This window comes from Anastrepha ludens, chromosome 6 (genome assembly GCF_028408465.1).
Source record: "Anastrepha ludens isolate Willacy chromosome 6, idAnaLude1.1, whole genome shotgun sequence".
NCBI lineage: Eukaryota > Metazoa > Arthropoda > Insecta > Diptera > Tephritidae > Anastrepha > Anastrepha ludens.
In genome coordinates, this window is record NC_071502.1 from 82,778,822 (window position 1) to 82,794,213 (window position 15,392).

General features: G+C 37.9%; 1 long non-coding RNA gene across 1 annotated transcript in view; it reads right to left on the bottom strand.

The window, feature by feature from the left end:
- Positions 1 to 504: 504 nt before the first annotated feature.
- The window catches only part of LOC128867737 (uncharacterized), an 87,834-nt gene continuing 72,946 nt past the window's right edge, over positions 505 to 15,392 (bottom strand). The window contains exon 3 of the long non-coding RNA XR_008455012.1: positions 505 to 523. This is a non-coding gene — a long non-coding RNA (uncharacterized LOC128867737). The remainder of the gene's footprint in view (positions 524 to 15,392) is intronic.

The window sequence follows — 15,392 nt, forward strand, 5'->3', positions numbered from 1 at the left end:
TCCCAAATAGGCAAATAATCCCGAGTTGTTCGAGATTTAAAACGCGCGAAATCCCGAAACCGCGAAATCCCGAAACCCCGAAATTGACATCCCTAATACACACATTCATATGTAGGTATTAACGTTGTGTTGGATAAATTCCTAATATGCAATCCGTTTCGCTCCTCGACTTCAACGCTTTTTGGTGCCGCAGCAGATTTTCAGTTGATTTTTGGGGCTTTTGGCTTTTCAAAGTTTTCCCTTTCTTCCAGCAATACATTTCTAGCCAGTTATTTGCTTTGGCTACCTTTTTGCCGGTATGGTGGTTTACATTTGACTTGATTTTAGCTGGCTTAGAAAGTTTGTTTGTCTACGGTTCACTCTCAAGAAATCCATCGAAAACCGCAGCAACTTTCCATTTGTCAACAACTTTGTGGAAATGGTCAACTATGTAAATAAATACCTTCGTGCGATGCGTACGTTTCACTGGCAGGAAGGGAATTTAAGTTGATAAATGAAAATTTACCTTCCAAGAGATATCGAACTGAAATTAAATAAACAGAAAAGAAAAAAAGGGTAATTGAGTAAATCAATAAATAAAATGTAAATGACGAAAAATTAAAAATAAATTCTGTAAATTTCAAAAAAAAAAATACAAAAAAAAAATAAAAACAAGCGGTGTTTAAGCTCATAAGTGATAAGAGGATGTTATGGGATTGTATGCAATATTTCATAAGTGCAGTTACGTTCAACTAAGTAGAAACAGAATTCAGATAGTCACTTCTGTTAGGCGCTGGTGATGCTACAAATACCTAATAGGCAATTTGAAAGGAGCTCATTAACGGAAAGTTTATTGATATAAATACAAAATTCTTGAGTGAACTCCCGAAAAATGGATTACTCTGGTGTTTATAGTGTCACCTAGTGAACGAAATCGGTCGGAGGTCGTAAATGAATTACTTAAAATGCTTATACGCATCTTACGTGTTTTTTAAATTGATTAGTGCGGTACCGTATCTCCAGATAATCGCGGATTGGTGATCACGAAATACTGTCGCAAGAGGCAATTAAATACCTGGGTGTCTTAATTGACGCACGACTCAGCTTTAAGCGGCATCTAACTACTGTGAGCTTTAAAGAGGAGGAGCAAACGGAGGGCCCATAAGAACTCTGCCAAATAACAGGGATAGGGGGGTGTTGGGGTGCAAGAACTCGCCTCCTATCAAAGTGGTAAAATCTGTTGTTCTGCTACTCCCATATGGGCGGGAGCTAAACTATCTTACGTACGACACGTAGCAGAGGTGTTACGATGAAATGCAATAAGAGTCGATTGCGAATTCAGAACCATCTCTGATGACGCGATTTGCGTTATTGCCGGAAAACTCCCTATATACACGTACACGTGAAATGAGCCATCTCTATGACAGGTAGGTAGCAAATCTATCAAAGGAGAACAAACGGTACAGAGCGGCTTCAATCCAACGGCCGTTTAACCCATAGGCTTAAATTGCACCATAGGTAACCAGGAAACACGGCCACGTTGACTTTTATTTATCACAGTTTATCAGTTTTAAGCTGGCAGACAATCCCTACTGCCCACACTGCTCCAACACTATCGAAGATGCAGAGCATGTTATCTTCGAATGAGACCGTTTTCGAGACTATCGTCAAACACTGAAGGCACTGCTTGGACTCCCATGTGTGCATCAGAACAGGAATGCTGTTAAGACATATTCAGCCAAAATAATTCAATACCTCCGATATGAAGAGAGGGCGGCTGAAGAGTAGGATCTCTTGAGTAAAGAGACACTAAAAGTTTGACTTACGACGATATCAGAAGGGAAAAAATCGGCATTAACAAATTTGATTCAAATTCAAAACAACCTGGCTACAAATATGGTGGACTCAGACATGGGTGAAAATCTTCTACCTTATCATTTTACAGATGATTTTCTTTTAAGTACTCTTAAAGTTATTGTATCAAATTTCATGAAAAAGATTTTCCACCAGGTATTTCCATCCTTGAAATCTCATAGAATTGTGGATGGCTGGTAATTTTCCAAGCACTCGGACAATATTGCCCATTGTATCAGGTCAGTCCATAAGTTCGTTCGTATTTTACCCATAATTTCACTTTTGTACGATTTTTGCATACAAAATATTATTCGCAGAATATAACGGAACTATTTATATTTTCTTTGATATATTGTGCATTCAACAAGTGATTTTAGCCGCGGATAGAAGCACGTGTTTTTAAAAAATAAAATGGAATCTTCGAACGCGTATAAGAAGCATATTTTGTATTTTTTTTATAAAAGTGGTAAAAATGCAACAACTGCTGCTTCAGAAATAAACACTGTTTACAGAGAGGATACCGTGAGTGTAAGGACTGCGCAAAATTGGTTTTCAAAATTCCGAAGTGGGAACTGCGACGTGGAGGATGTCCCGCACGCTGGTAGTCCTGAAGTCTTTAACTCCGACGCCTTGCTCGAATTCGTGGAAGCTGAGCCAAATTTTACAGTCGATATGATAACTCAGAGGTTAAATTCATCGCATGGAACAGTTCACAGGCACCTGGTTCAGTTGGGAAAGGTTTCAAAGCTGAGAAAATGGGTTCCGCATAGACTTTCCGTCGCCAACCTTCAGCAGAGAGTGATTGTGTGTTCTCAGCTGCTGCAACAGCTTGAAAATTAAAGTTTTTTGAACCATATCGTTACTGGTAATGAAAAATGGGGCCTTCAAAATAATCCTGTTCGGAAACGCCAACGGTTAGAAAAAAATGAAACACCAGAACCGACCCCTAGAGATAGCCCTCTCCCCACGAAGATTCTCCTGTCTATTTGGTGGGATATGGCCGGTATTGTTTATTACGAACTTCGGGAACCAAACCAGACGATAACTGCTGATTATTATTCCCATCAGCTATCAAACCTGAATGAGGTACTTAACAAAAATCGACCGTCTTTAGTGAATAGATGCAAAGTTTTGTTTCACGACGACAACGGAAGACCTCATACCGCAAGGCAAACATTAGGCAAGCTGAACGAGCTCGAATGGGAGCTAATGCCGCATCCACCATACTTTCCGGATATTGCACCTTGTGATTATCACCTCTTCCGTGGACTTCAATCTTATATGAGTAACAAAAACTACTCCTCAAAAGAAGCTATAAAAAAGGGATATCGAAGCGTGTTCTGGCTCCTTTTTTGAGCAGTGAATTAAAAATTTGCCTAAACGTTGGGAAGACATTGCAACTAATTAAGGAAAATATATTACTGATTAATAAATACTTTAAACATCTTTTTTATTAATTTTAAAACCACCTTTAAAAAACGCATGAGCTTATGGACTGACCTGATACTTAATGCTTAGGTAGAGGATTTAAAGGATTGAAAGCTGCTGATAGGTAGGGAATTCATTGCTGCTCTGCAAACTTCTAAAATTGTTTCGAATAATTTCAGCAGCTTGCCCAGGGAAAGAAAATATAGTTATGTACTCCACTCTCAATACATCCGACGCAAAAATGTGTCATCTAAGTTCACCAAAGACTGAACAATGGCAAAGAAAGTATTCTGTATTATTCCCATCCCACCAACAAGATGTACATAAAGGATCGTTGATGATGTCTAAGGCGACCACTATATGTATGTCGTCCGCATGGATTGTTCCCCGTAATTAGTCTTATGAGGGTTCATAGCTCACTCCTACTCTGTTTGAGAAGGAATTTTTCTACCACTCCATAAGGTGTTGTCAAGAATTATTAAGTTATTGATTATTATACAGAATCAGCAAGACCTTCATTAAAGGCAATGTTGAAATGACAGAAAAAGCTTTTTCTATCACCGGTCGCCCCTCGAAAGGCAATGGCAAACCTTTGTAGAAAAGCCTTAAGACACATGGATGGTCATTGCTTTGAAGACCACAGTGTTCTGGCATCCAAAAAACTTCAAATTTATTCTTCCTTAGTTTCAACTTACATTCCTTGACTATTTTTGAAGAAGTGCGAACGGTTTCTAAGGCCTTTAAGTCAGCTTGGATGTCCATGAAGACCCGCAGTTAATATCCTCGACGCCTTTTGCCTATTAGCCAGTCTGCTATTTTAAATATTGCAAAGACTTCTGAAGCCACTGCCCAAATGAATCCAACTCCAGTATCATTTCAGTCTTGGAGCCGGAATAATTGGCAAATTTTTGGCTCGTGTAGTAGTTAAAAATATATTCAACACAAAATTATAATTATCTCTATATTAAAGGAGAAGAAACCTAATTTCCATAAAAATCCAAGTAAAACTAACAAAACGGTCTTAATCCTTCTAATCTTAAATACATATATTTACGAGTGTATATTAAGAGTCCAAAGACTTTGTTCTACTACTGTATTTTGTCGGTATAAAAAAAAGGCCTTTCAAACTCTCTCGACATTAGCACTACTTCTAGCCTTTTGGTGAATCGCGGCTGCGGGCAGACTATATTCTGGGGAACTATGTCATAGAATAGAGTTGAACTTATTGCTCCTAATGAGAGTCGTATGGCTCAGCACCAACATTTTTACATTGAATAAGAAAATATTTCCGTATTTTGTACGCCAGCCTTATGAACCTTAGAGCAGACAACAGTGGGAAGCATAACAGGCCACGGATAACAAAGCAGCGAGCTGTTAGAAAATATGACTAGAGCAGTCTTGTATTTTCACATTTAATGAGCAAAGGTGGAATGCACAAAGTCTGAAATTATATAGATAACCTACAGTCACTCACATCTTATCTGATACAGATTCGATTTTTTTGCAAAGTGTTCTATTTTTTCGAAAATGGGATAACAGGGATAACATTTTACAACATAAAATACAAAAAAGTGTTCGCTCATTTTATTGGAATGCAAAAAAACAAAAACATACAAAGAATTTACGCCGCAGCTTAAATAATGCTGTTAATAAAGAGCAACTCTTTATTTCTAGTTCTGAAAATTAAATATACTTTGTTGGTATTCTTTATTACTAATCTCAGCTTGAAGTCTACGTGGCGTGAAATCAACAAATTTTTTTTTCGGGACTGATTTGGTTACACTCTTCAAGTAACGCCATTTGAAGATTAGATTCCTTATCGATGTCATATTTTTTTAGATTTGTCTACAAAACTGACCACAAGTTTTCAATGACGCTGAAAGCCGGCGATTGTGCAGGGGTTTGAACATTGTGGGGACATTTACATATTAACCAGGCTTATATTTTTTGTGATTTGGGATTAAAGCCAGTATGATTCAAAATAATAGGTGTACAACTAAATATTAGCTATGGAATAATGTTTATCTTTTTCCAAATAAAAAGTGTGAGTTGTTAATTTTATGGGTTTTCAAAGGGTATATAATAGGCCGGGTCGATTTGTGGGGAGGCAAAAAAATAGGCCATTGCTCTCTGAAAATCATATTCTAGGGATCAAAATAAGAAACTTTGCCGAAAGAACCATACCTCTAAAACGAATTCTGATGTCCCCCAATTTGGGTCGAACTTTTTAGTTTCTTTTCTCATGTAAAGGCCAAAAATGGTGATATTTTGAAATGATTGTATGGGCAACCCCCCCGAGGAGTTCCAAGGGGTGTGCATGGGTGGATCGGCCGTCTAAAGTTAGTGGGGGTCAGTCATACATTTGGACTCGATTGGAGCACTCTAAATGGGTCAAAGTGGGATTTTTCGTTCGACCCAAATTGGGGGACATCAGAATTCGTTTTAGAGGTATGGTTCCTTCGGCAAAGTTTCTTATTTTGATCCCTAGAATACGATTTTCACAGAGCAATGAGAGATTTTTAAATCGACCCGCCCTAGTATATAACATACTTGCAGTGGGCCAAAAGAGGAATATAACGTAACTTGTATAGAGACTAATTAGAGAAATTTCGGTGCAAATGATCAAGAAGCTTTCCATCTTGAGTTTCCATCTTGTATTGGGTCAAAATGTTTACCCAAAATTTGCTACAATGTGGAAAAAAATCAAAATAAGAGTTCGGGAAACTTCGTATTTATTGGTCAGAAAGTGGACAGGTCCTCTAATAATAGCTGAGGGTTCCTAATTACACTAAAAGGCGGGGAAGCGGCTGACTTGGCTCATTGGGAGCTGAAGAAATTATGGTTGCTATATTTTTGGCACTTCGACCTATACGAATATCTCAGTAATAAGGGCGCTTTGTGGAATTATTATTAGGCTGCTTTAAGATTGAGAATTTCGACAGTAATAGTTTTCAAAATGTTGCTAGCCTGTAAACTATACCAACACATGGATGTGAATCTTGAATAAACTTCTCTGTTTAACTGATCATAAAAATATTAAAGTGTGCATTTGAATTTAAATAAAAAATATGTATCCCCTTATTGAAAAACCCGCTAGAAAATTATGATCGACAAACCAATTAAGTCACTGTAAAAATTTGTATTAATACTTTTAATTAGCAGCCACTAACGCATCTCAATGAATGTTCGCTGCTAATAACTACGCACGAAATGCCCCGATTTGTGCAAAATTTTTCTGTTTTGAAGCTCATATCTCCTGGAAGGTTTTTAACATAAATATTATAAATTTATTAAAGAGGTTTTTATATAAGCCAAAAATTTATATTATATAAGGCAAAATTATAAAATTAACTTTCCAACGGCAACAAAACAGGAATGACTAAAGCGATTGGAGTACTGTTTCTTTGCTATATTTTATATTATTTTTATTTATTTATTTATTTATTTATTTATTGTCTTTAAATGGATACATTCTTACAGACTATATTAAGCTAATGTACAATAGTTTAGTAGTTACTAAGAAAAGAACGATTTAAGATGATTGACTAAGATCCCATACGGCCACGTAAAATCAGCATCGGAAGAATTGAAAAACATATTTAAATCTGCACATGCCCTAGGAATCGGAGCATTCACCCCATAGTTGGTTCTCGAGAAGCCAATTTTAAAGGTTTCGTACTGTCGGAGCCTCATATTGGGTATATTAAATTGAATTTTACTTAAAAGAGAAGGACAATCAATAGATCCAGAAATGATACGAATAATAAATGAGCACGATAGAATAGATCGTCTGCTATCAAGAGGTTTTAAGTCAATCAATAAACATCGAGAGCGGTACGATGGTACAGGTTCAGAAAAGTTTAAAGATCGGAGCGCAAAACGAAGAAATACTTTCTGAACTCTCTCAATCCGATTAGACAGACCTATTTGGTACGGTCTCCAAATAATAGCGGCATACTCTAATCTTGATCTAACAAAAGCACAATACAATGTTTTGAGAGTGTATGGGTTAGTAAATGCAGAACAATTTCGGCGTACGAATGCTAGCATCGCATATGATCGTCTTATGACGTGGTTAACATGGCTGGTGAAAATCAGCTTAGAGTCGAAAATAACGCCTAAGTCTTTAATTTCCTCAACGGATTGCAAAGGGAAGCCAGCAATACTATACGAAGTATGCAAAGTATTGTTTGATTTAGCATATTTTACGTGAAAGCATTTGCTAATATTTAGTGACAAACGGTTTAAATAGCACCAATTCCGAACATTGTGCAAGTCAGCTTGCAACTTTTCAGAGTCACTAAGACTGTTAATCACCGCAAATATTTTTAGATCATCAGCATACAACAAGTGTTCTGCAAACGAAAAGCAAGAACCAATATCGTTAATAAAAAGTATGAAGAGAAGGGGTCCTAGAATACTTCCCTGTGGGACACCAGAGGACGCAATAAATGCACGAGATGTCGTATTATCAACGGCTACAACGCAGTGCCTGTTGGACAAATATGATTTGATCCACGACAAAAACGTGGAGTGTATACCCAATGATGCTATTACTATTAAAATTTTGAAAACAAAAGGAAAATTGAAATATTTTTTTTTTTGCTGTGTGATATCCAAATTCCATTTATATATACTTTTGTATCGGGTATTTTTCTAAGAGCTTGAGAACTTAAAATGAGAACAAAATAGAAATATTGTTGGAACAATTTTTTTATTATACTTTACGAGCCATGAAATTGGCATTTATTTTTTGAATATGCTATTGGTCATATCCCCCGTAGCTACTAGTTACATTCGTGAACAGATATATTTTTTCAAAGTAAATTTCCACAATTTGGAAACACAAGTCTGGCGTTAAACGATTCGCGATGACTTGCCAAACTTTACTGAACAGATATGTCAACACAATTTGCCATTCTTAGCTGTAAAACCATAGTTGCTAATATCGATATCACTCATGCAGCCAAAAAAAAAGAACCGATATATGCAGCCCTCGCCCAAAACAAATAAATTTTCAACTACTTTTTTGCAATTGTTTCCACATGAAGTCGCTTGTGTAAGTAATGACGATCATTTTGAACCCAGAATTATTAAAATCGGTTCATTTTTGACTAAGTTATGGGCATTTAAAAAAATTTTTTTCTTACATAATTAAAAAAAAATCGATTTTGAGCCGAAAAACAAAATTGCCGATTAACCTTGCAAAAAAAAATTTCGGGCGAACAAAAAAATACGTGTCTCATTATTTTGACCAGAGAGCAACATATTTGAGTTACATCGAAATCGAAGAACATGACCCGAATAGCCCGGTTGAATTGAAATGGAAAGCATCACTATTGTATGCTCTCTGATTTCTATATCAGCTGATTTGTTATGCCGTTGCTCACTTTTCTTTCGTGTGTACTTAACAGCAGTGTAACGTATGCCGTGTTTGTTCTTATTCAAACGAAGTCACACACCGCTGCGTGGCTAATTAGTTGACCGGAACTGTATATATGTTGAGAATGGAATAATAAACGCAAGCTTAAACGATTTAATATTAATATCATTAAAATAAAAAATAAATAAAATGGTTTACATAATCAAATCCTATTTGCCAACCAACTTGGTGGTGATGCCCGGTCATCTTATTACGTAATATTATTAACAGTAGCGAAAAATTATGTATTTAAATTTTATAGGGCATATATAGAGAGCTTTTATCAACGAAGCACTTAATTTATATATTTTAAATCGAATATATACAGACAGCAATTTTTATTTATTCACATAATTTTATATATAAGAAGGCAGATTACGCTTAAAAATGAGTGGAAGGTAATCCATTGAAAAATCGTGGTCAGTGTTTTAATAGCTTCGGTTAAGCTGCTTGTTGTAGTGAACGGTCGAGGAGGCGTGCAAAACAGCTTAAGTTGTTGTGAGCGATTATTTTGTTTTTTATTTTTTTTATTTTTTTTAATTTTTTTTTTATTTTTTATATTTTGTTTGGCTTTGTTTCTGGATACGCCCACTGTAAAACAGCGACAACTACGGCATGTGCAAAAGGGCTTGTAGAGATATGAGCACTCCATCATTATGCCTCGAAGCTTGCGCATTCATTAATTCAAAATACCAGTGTTATTAGTTATTGCAGGCACATTGTGGAAGCCACCAAAACGGTGTATCTCTCGAATAATTTTATTATGAAATTATCATGGCAACTTTACCGAAATAGGTCGTGTTATATGTGAAGGTGACGCTTCTTCTTGACGCCTCGCATATTGGAAAGGGCATACGCAAGGCAACCACATAGAAGTTATAGCTTTTCAGTTGTTATGTTTTAGCTGCTGTCAAAGCAATCATTGGCATCAAGCTCTAAAAATATTTAATAAAGTTTGGCATTTCAACATTCATCGTTTTACGGTTGCCGAATTATTAAAAAAATGTTATCGGAAAATATTGAAAATATTTCGTTGTAGGGTTAGTTTTCATTGAACCAAGAATTTGAATAAATTCTGTATCTCAAACTGTTATTATATTACTGAAATATAATTTACTATCGTTCTAAACTGGTTCCCATATACTTCGGCACAAAATTCCTTCAACATTTTGAAATAAGTGTTCACCTTTTTTCAAAAGTTACAACACATCACATTAGGTTAGGTTAGGTTAGCCTGGTTGGCAATAAGCCACGCATAGACCTTTTGGTCCCTAGCGATACAAGATGGAGACCGACCTCTATGAATACCTAAAGTAGACATCATGTACGATGTCAGCGCTTTTGGCGAATCTATGTAGGGCTGGGAGCTCCGCTTTTGAGACGTCTGCCAGACCCTCAAACAGTGGGGCTCCCAGGCATCTTAGTCGCGTTTTTAATAATGCCGGACAAACGCACAAAAGGTGTTCTAAAGTTTCTTCAACATCCTCTCTGCATTTTCTGCATTTGTTCGTGTTAGCAATCTAACAGTCTAACAGAACTTTTTGCAATCTCATCTACTATTTCGTTCCCCATAATGCCTTTGTGACCAGGTGCTCAGTAGATATGCAGCCTATTGTTTCCGGCTAGCCTTTCTATGGCCTCCCTGCTCCGTCGAATATTTTTGGACTTAATACAATATGAGCTTATTGCTCTTATTGCTGCTTGACTATCCACGTATATATTAATTGTTGAGTTCTTTCTAGTTCTAGTGTAGGCTAGCTCCGCGGCCTTCCCCACAGCAAAAACTTTCGCTTGAAAAATACTGCTGTGGTCTGGCAGCTTGATAGGCTGCCTTATTCCTAGTTTTGAGCAGTAAATACCCGCTCCCACTCCGTCTGGAGTTTTCGAGCCGTCTGTATAGATGTGAAAAGTTCTATGGCCAGGCTTCATGCTTTTGTGCCATCCCTCCTCTTCAATTGTAGTGCGAAACCTTCTCTCCCAATTAAAGTACGGAGTCATGTAGTCCGTGCCACCTGAGCTCCACTTTCCTATTGAGCTGTGACCGAAGGTTCTGCAGGTGAATACCCCCGAAGCCATTAGCCTCCTCGCGGATTTCGCTGCCAGGTTTTCCGCCATGAGGTCAATAGGTGGCATGCTGAGTACCATTTCCAGCACTGCCGTTGGGGTGGTCTTCATCGTTCCTGTTATGCACAGAGCAGCGAGTCGTTAAATTCTTTCCTGCGGCGTGAAGTATGCCAGTTTTTTTGTCGGAGTCCACCATACTAAGGTTCCATACAGCAATATCGGTCTGACTACTGCTGTGTAGCACCAATGCATCAGAGAGGGTGATAGACCCCAAGTAACGCCCAGCGTTCTTTTACATGCGTACAACGCATTACTGGCCTTTTTCACCCTCTCCTCAACGTTGTGCTTCCACAGCAATTTGCTGTCCAGTATTACTCCGCGGTACCTCGCATAATCTTTGAGAAGTAGTTCGTTGTTGCCTAGCTTCGGGAGGTTTCACGCCGGAACTTTGTACTTCCTGGTAAAAAGTACCATGCCCGTTTTTTCCGCGTTTATGCCTAGCCCTGCGCGAGATGCCCATTGGTGTATCGTTTTGAGAGTGTTGTTCATCACATTACTGATGGTGTCCAGGTACTTTCCCGTAACTACTATAGCTATGTCATCGGCATATGCCACTAGTTTGGTGCCCCTCCGTCAAGTTTCTTAAGAATTTCATTTGCTACAAGTAACCATAATAGCGGTGATAGTACCCCACCTTGCGGAGTACCTATGCATGCATATTTGGTGACGCTCGCATCGTTCCACTCCGCTTTTATCTTTCTGCTAGCTAATAGCTGCCTTATCCATAGATAAACCGCGGGTTGCACATTAAGTGACTCCTGCTTTTGGAATAAACACAGCTCTCGCTTCTCTCCACAATACAGAAACGTAGCTGAACCACAGGCATCCCCTGAATATCGTTCTTAACCATGGTACCACAAGGTGGCTTGCCTTTTGGAGCATGGCTGGGAAGATTCCATCCAGTCCTGGCGATTTATATGGGTCGAAACTTTGTATAGCCCATTCTGTTTTGTTGGTTGTAGTTACGTTCGTCGGGATTTCGTGCACAATATCTCCTCTAGGTGTGTGTGTGCTGACTAGGTCTTCTAGAGAGTCCTCACAGCTGTCAGCCCACTCCCCGTTAATTTTTCGTATTGTTCTTGGCATAGACGGATTCTTGGATAACAATTCCCTAAGTCTAGCCGCATCGTTAGTGTCTTCCATACTGCTACAGAAGTCTTTCCAAGATTCTCTCTTGGGCACATGACGCACATCACATTAATTTGTAGAAAATTTTGGGCTGAACATAATTCAATATTGGAAAATTTTGCACATTTCCATTTTGGCTGAATAAAAAATTTCGTTGGACAAAGGTTCGTCCCCCTTCCACCATTCGCATAGCCGCACAGCTTGGTTTACTTCGAAATCAATGCCTGTGAGGAAGCATACTTAAAGCTTTAAGCAATGACTACCTGCTGGTACCTAGTTGAGTATTTATATACCTACTGATTTTATATACAGTGTCGAAATTAGAAAAAAAAAAACTTTTATGGCAACAGCTACAAATTATTCAAGTCCAGCATGAGATGTGGTCAGCGCTACTCGAACACTGATCAGTTGCTCGTTACAACTGGCTTCTGACTACAGTCATCTTAGCTACATATTTTCTTCAATTCCCATACACCCATGCCAGCACTCACTCCCCTTCATTTCAATTGCCCTGGTAAGGCCTTTGAGTTTTGCGGTTGTTCGGCAATAGCTTACAAGCCTCATTATGTTTCATCATCTTGGAAGCATACCCCAAAAAATTTGTTGATATTTTCTTTAAACGGAAATAACCAACTGCAGTGTTTAACAACCCATCACGACAATTGCCTTTTTTCCAATCAAAGTAATATAGCATTTTGTAATTTATAAAAAATGGAATTGATTACTTACGCAAAAACATGTTTCACCAGCCACTGCGTTTAAATTTCATTTTCTCACATATTAATTTTGAACTACTATATATTCACTTTCACTTAAATTCGCTAAAATAATTTTTATATTTAATTTTTGTCCTGCATAATAAAATGCGTTGCGTATACGCCACGTTGCACCTACATGTGACGAGCACTAAACTAGAAAGCGAGCACTAGGAAAATAAATAATATGGAAATGGCAGAAATATTTTGCCGCGGTAGTTCATTCATATAAAAAAACTACAATACCACTTATGTAAATCAGCCCCGCCGTTCCAATTGGCTTCTAGAAAAGTGGTGCACGTTTCAAGTCACTCTCACATAGTTACGACTTGGACTATTGATAAGGGGTTTCGTTGAGTTTAAAGAACTCATTCTTTGGATAATTTTTAAGTATTTGCGAAAAAAATTACTAAATAATTGAAGATGTTTCACTGCGGCACGCTTGCCTTGGGTGTAGAAATTTGCACGAAATGCAGCAGTTGCAAGATCTATAAAATATTTATGACAAAACTTTTTGATTATAATACACCCAGGACACCCAACCACCACAAACACATAGATATTAGAACACGCTTTTCAAAGTCTTGCCAAAAAGTTAAGAAGAATATAATTCAGAATGAGTTTTGCGTAAAGCGTGAAACCCATGCCTGACCTACTTATATTTGTATGGGCATCAGTATTGATGACTACACAATTTTTCATGTTTTTTGATGCCCAGATAGATTAGGCTTGCCCTACAAAGCTCATGATTATTATTACTTTTTTTCAGATAATGATGCCTCACTTGCTGATGGCGTAGACCGGCGCTTTTGTGCGACTGATGACTAACGACTTTATTGATGGCGACGGCATATTTTAAACTTTGCTGCCATAACTGAAAAAACTAATAAAAAATAAAAAAAATAATAAAAATTAAAAAAAAAAAACATTTAAGCGTCACGAAATTCATGCCTACCAAGAAAGCGGCGTCAAAACATCAATACGAGACAGCAATAGCGGCGGAAGGAGGTTATTGTATTTGTTTTTGTTTTTCTTATTTTGTATGCCTCTTGAAGCTTGACTTTTGCCGGAACTGTGACGACATGTGCTTAACTGCGAATTTGGAAGCGAACTGACCAAAGTGGGGAAATGGTGAAAACTTGTCCCCTTGTCATGTTCACCCCACTGCATACTATTCTCTTGCTCAACTCCCCAACCACCACTTCGTGCAATCGGAGGATAATAAATAATGAAATCAAGCAACTCTGTGACGTGCGGCAGCTTTGCACAATGAAGGTGAGTGAGTGAGTGAGTGAGTGGTTGAGTTTCTTGCGTGAGTATGTTTGTGTGGAAATTGCCAAAGTAGAGTAATAAAGTGTAAAAAATTTTAGTTTCAAGTTCAAAACTTCCAAGCAACTTTGCTGGAGCTTCTCTTGTTCGCTGTTAGCATCAACAAATAACAAAAGTAGCTGAATAGTGTATGCAAAAAACAAAAAACAAAAAAAACACAACAACAACACAAACAATACTATAAGTAACGACACTAAGGAAATGCGCAACTTTTGCTAGCATTTTTATAAAGTTTGTCTCGAGTTTTGCCATTTTATTGCTTCGCTTTTTCTAGTTTTTTTTCTTATTTGTCCACTTGCTTACGTATTTTTCCAAAAATTTCATCACTGCGCTGCTTTTTGCCATACTCTGGTGCCATACTTGAAAATTTAGCAAATTTTTTTTTTGTTTTTTGTGTTACTTTGCTACCGCAACTTGGTCAGTTCTTTGCATTTTCTTACTTTTTCGTGCTTTAGTATTTGCTATCGTCTTTTGCTCATAACTCACACCACTCACCCTCCGTTGGGTCGTTTTTATTAATTTGCTATACATTAACTCCCAGCACGCGCACTCAAAGTTTGCTTTGGCGCAATGAAAGTTAATCCTGTCGCCTGTGATGCTTTTTCTCTTGTTTCTTGCAGTTGCCTCACTACAACGGTAGCGCTCTGATATTGGTCATGCACAGCAAATTCGTGTTTTTTTTTTTTTTTGCATTTTTTCAATCAATACCGATTTTGACCGCTTTCGGTTGGTTAAGTTTCGGTCGACTAACTGATTTCAGTATCCATAACTTAAGCGAAAGTGCCGTGCTGCATTTGTTTAGAAAAGGATTTCAAACTCTTCAACGCAACCTTTGCACAGAATTCGGTGGTTTCTTGTACTTATGGCTTTTAAGTCACTTAAGCCATTCACTTGTAAATTTTGGGCGCACATACTTGTTAATTCGTTTTGCATTTCAATTCAGCGCTTCACTCTCTGACGGCACACCTACTAAATTTTTTATGCCCCCCCATGTCTTGGCTGCCCACTTTCTCGCTGTGCACAGCAGTCACTTGAGCCAAATTCCGCCAACTTTCACTTTCGATATTTTATTTTCGCTACCCGCTTCCAACTACGGCTCATTTACTTAGGCCACACATCCATTTTATGTGCTTTGAATTTGAATTTATTTAGGCAAAACTTTTCGCCTTCACTACCTCTTACTGCTTTACTGTGTAGTGCCAATCCATTACCCACTCAACCTCTGACTCTTTCCGCACAATTTCTCAGTACACTTCTTTGCGGTTTTCTATGTCGTTTTTGCGCAATTTAACCAAAATCGAAACTCTTCGTTGTACAACAGCAGCTAAAGTTTCAAGGATTTTCTCCTACTTGGCAGCCATCCCCCTTGCTCT